General features: G+C 40.6%; 1 pseudogene across 1 annotated transcript; it reads right to left on the bottom strand.

Annotated features, from left to right (window-relative positions):
* Positions 1 to 431: 431 nt before the first annotated feature.
* Positions 432 to 4,414, bottom strand: LOC143604064 (lysine histidine transporter-like 8; annotated as a pseudogene). The gene is made up of 5 exons (XR_013148220.1): positions 4,038 to 4,414; positions 3,811 to 3,943; positions 3,141 to 3,568; positions 1,871 to 1,999; positions 432 to 987 (listed from the first exon to the last, which is right to left on the bottom strand). The product of XR_013148220.1 is annotated as a lysine histidine transporter-like 8 (transcript).

Consider the following 4,414-nt stretch of genomic DNA (forward strand, 5'->3'; position numbering starts at 1 on the left):
AAACTATTTGTGTTTTATATGAGTAATTTTAATAACTTATTTATTTATTAATGTTTTTGTTTTGGTTCATATTGGGCTTTTAAAAGGCAACCCTATTGGTAAAATTATTTTTCACATAATTAGAACACGATTTTAGGGCCTCGTTTTTTACTTGTCCCATACCCCAAAATTTTAAGTGATTCTTGTAAACGGCCCTGGTAAAGAGATATTAAGTGATAAACAATCAAAAGTATTTGTTGTTCATAATAAAGATTTAATAGATTGTTTGGTTCAAATTACTCGTTAGCACATTCATAGTTTATCCTTAATTACTTTTATGTTAAACTATAACATAATTATGAAACGAAGATACACAACAATGAGCAAGCACTACACAATACAAGATTGATAGAACATTGCAATATACAATTAACAAAAATTTGCATATGCTAACACTTCAAACATAACAATAACCTATATCAAATTACACAAATCAAAAATCAAAATCACAACAAGCAAACTTTAACTAGGCTTGAAGAACTTGAGTTTCAGCCCATTATCAACAATGCTCCAAATCCCACCAACGGTAAACGCGACACTAAACGCGACGCCAAGCCACCCAAGCGACCAGTTGAAGTACCAATTGAAGCTATACTTTGTGGGCTTCTTGATCAGCACCCACATGAAACACGGGTAGGCAAATGTGACCGGAAGTGTTAGCCCGCCCAACAATCCAGCTAGGCTGGAGAGGAACGGTAGTGCCACCCCTATGAAGAAGTTGATGAACCCGTAAACCACCCGGAAACCTGACCGCACCCAGATTGAGCATGGACGGTTCGTGCGGTGGGTGTAACTGGCTTCAAAGTTGTCGAATACGGGCATGGAGTAGATTTGGAAGCTGCTCAAGCAACTGAAGACCACTAGTAGAAATGTCATTGCAAGTAAAGATCTTGAAATATCGTGTTGGTGGAAGCCAAAGAGTGCATTTAGAATCCCACTTGGAGGCATCTACAAGAAAGAAATTTGATATTCGAAAGTTCAAAATTTCAATTTCTTTTAATTAGTAGGTAGGTGGTTTATAATTTAGCTATGTATTTATAGGTTTTTTTTTAATTAACGGTTCTAAAGTTCTTGTACTTCTACCAAGATCGTTACCCTCCAAGAGAACTAATATAAGTTCTAACAATTTCTTTTGGAGTTCTCCGGTGAACTAATGCAAGTGAACTGGACAGAGTTATCATTAAATTTAACCCGTCTCTTATAGATTTTCGCAAAACTCTATTGAGTTTAGGGGTGTGCATAAATCTAAAATAGCCGGTCCGTAATGAAATAATCAATTCCAACCCAAAATAGACGGTTTAATTTATGTTCTTCCAAAACCAAATTTCAAGTTTGATTTTGATTTTGCATGTACCAAAAATTGAAAAACGGAATTAAGTAGTAAAAATAAGACTTTTGTTATTGAATTTATGCATTATAATTTTTATTTTTTATTGTTAAGTATTTTATACCGAAATATTTTTTACCCAAATGCGTAATAATTAATTAATTGTTAATTAAAAAAAGTATAACCTCAAGATTTGCCCAAAATTCATTGTTTTGGGTATATTTTAGCTAAAAATTTCAAGCCCAAAAAACCAAGCTAAAGTCGTGAAAATAGAAAACCAAAAAATTCTAACCAAAGGGTTTCATAAACAGAAGAAACCGAACTTTTGCCGAGTTCGTTTGAAGTGACAGGGAGCTACTTAGAAGTTATAAATGTAAGAAATTTTTCAAAACGGCTATTATAATTATAATTAATTAGTTGAATCCTAATCTAGCTACTAATTAAAGAAATGCTTATGAATATGGGATTAATAAGGGCAAAACCCTATAATATTGCTTCACTTACAAGATTCCCATAAGCCCAGAACCCGCCAATAGCTACCGGGAACAAACACATGGCGATGAAGTATGCAACCTTTGCTCCTTTCCACATAGGCACATGCGCAGGGTGTTTGAACGTGGACGGCATTGTGGACTTTAATAAACAACAAATGAACAAATTTATTAATATTCCTTTCATTACAAATGAAGAGGTAGGTCCCAGCAGAGCCCAGTTGGACCCGCAAGACTCACCTCAAAGAGGGACTTCTGCGCAGTTGAACCCGCAAGACTCACCTTCAACAGGGACGTCTGCGCAAAGGCTAAACTCGCAAGACACCTTGAAGAGAGACGTCTGCGCAGAAACCAACTGGATCCGCATGACCCACCATGCTCAGAAACGTGACGTCCTTACGCGCAGTACGCAAGCTGTTCCCGCAGGAAAAGCCTCCCAATGGTCGACGTACTCCGCCTGTTCCCGCAGCAACGGATACTAGCCATCAGGGAAGGCTACCCGCGCAGCAAGGCTACACGCACAAGGCACTTAACTCTTAAATAATTCAGTAATGTCACCTGAAGGAGTGAGCAAGCCGGGAATACTCCCGCACAAAGCCGGGAAAACTCCCGCCCAAATGAGCCAGTCCGTACGCTACTGGAGGATCTTTTGTACTGTACCTGACGAGGTATGGACAAAAGATCTGACCAAAGCTGCGACAGCTCACTGACAACAGTACAACGAGCAGCATGCTCTATTACTTAATGTCACTATCAGCCGCTGCCTACTCACCAACCTGTCGTAGCACGTGCATAGCCTGCAGGTGGTGGAAAAGGAATAGTACACAGCCGGCCTGGTCACTATCAGCCGCTGCCTACCCACCAACCACCAGCATGGCATGCGCGTAGCCCACAGTTGGCAGATTAGGAATACTATTCAGCCGGCTGTACCTTCTTGGAAACCTACCTTCGGCTATAAATACTCCAACACCTTGGAATGGTATTATCATCTCATTATCTTATCACATCTTATCTTCTCTAGCAATCTCTTAATATACACTTATATTCAAGAGCAATCTAGTCTGATTCTCACGCCGGAGGGTGGTCACAAGGAGGTACCCCCCCTTCTCAGTGACGAGCTCACGGTGTCTGTTTTGCAGGTTATCAGAAGAACCATCTTTGCCGGACCTAACCCCTCGTGGGAAACATCTATTTAACCCCCAGATTATCCGTAATCTGCCCGGGGTCGATTAGTGTTTCTTCAACAAATTAATCAACACTTAAATGTTCCAAACTTAATTTACCTGAATCTCAAGGACAAGATTGTGACCTCTGAATGCGAATGCTATTATACCAAGCGCATTAAAAACCGAAAAGACCGAAGAAGTAAACGAAGGTAACGGGATGGGTTCGTACGATATGTTGGGTGGTCGGTCTTGGGTAACCGAGAGGAGCCAAACCATGGTGGAGTAAAAGATCGCGGTTATAGCCCCGACTAATGAGAGTCCGGCTATTGAGTTAAGGTTTGGAAGCTGAGACAGAACAATGCATAAAGATGTGAAGACCATATACCACTCGACCGTTGTCAATGGGTTGGATGAGCACAAAGGCCCGCAAACGATCTCGAAGAAGAGCTTCATGGTTTCGCCTCCGACGAGGATAAGGGCTGTCGCTGTTCAGGCTGATAAGTAAGCAGTCGGAAATATCGACAGCCATGCTCCCAGTCGGTTTTCTGGACACAAAACAAGTGGCCGAATGAAAATCCAGTAAGATATTATGTATTATTAATCAACTGTGTATATAAACTGTATTTAGATATACAAAATAGTGATAATTACAAAGTAAAGCTACCCAATAAACTTATTATTATTAATCAACTATATATTAAGACACATGCAATGAACATAATTACAATAAATCTTAACTAATATACTGTATCAAATAATGACGCGGTAAGTTAAGTATGATTCTTACCAAATGCTGCTTCGGCGAGCTCAACGTAACGATTGTACCGCTTTCCAGGAATTGCTTCATGAAGTTGTACCAAGATCCACAAGGTGTATAGTTGCCAAATGTAAGCTATGGTTAATGAATGATCCCCCAACTCCTAAATAAAAACAACGATCATATATAAGTTATTGTCTTTACAAAACAAAACAAAAGCGTACCCAGTAAATTCTCACTCGTAAATTAAGATTTACCAGCCAAGAAACGAAAACGCAACAGGCAAAACCAGAGCCTGAAACCCGACACCCGCATTAAGGTTATGAAACGCGGCATAATGCGCGTTCCCATTCCTAGACTCAGTAATGGGAAGCCACGCGTCTTGCGGGTTAAGCTTCGTCAAATGACCAACATCCTCCAAGTAGCCTTTCATATTCACCAAGACCTTCTTCATTGGTGTCCCAATGGGACTCAAAAACCTCGGTGAAATAAACGACGTGGGTGTCCAGGCCGCAGACGTCTTCCCGCCCAACGGCCTGGGCGACCTGTTTCCCGACGGCGTTAGTATTTCCGGAGTGGAATCACGCGGCGTCGTGGGGATGGATATTAACTCAGTTTCCGGTCGTTCTTCCAT

Source organism: Bidens hawaiensis, unplaced genomic scaffold, assembly GCF_021521415.1.
Source record: "Bidens hawaiensis isolate Kalapana, Puna unplaced genomic scaffold, B.hawaiensis_p1.1 tig00063810_1, whole genome shotgun sequence".
Lineage (NCBI taxonomy): Eukaryota > Viridiplantae > Streptophyta > Magnoliopsida > Asterales > Asteraceae > Bidens > Bidens hawaiensis.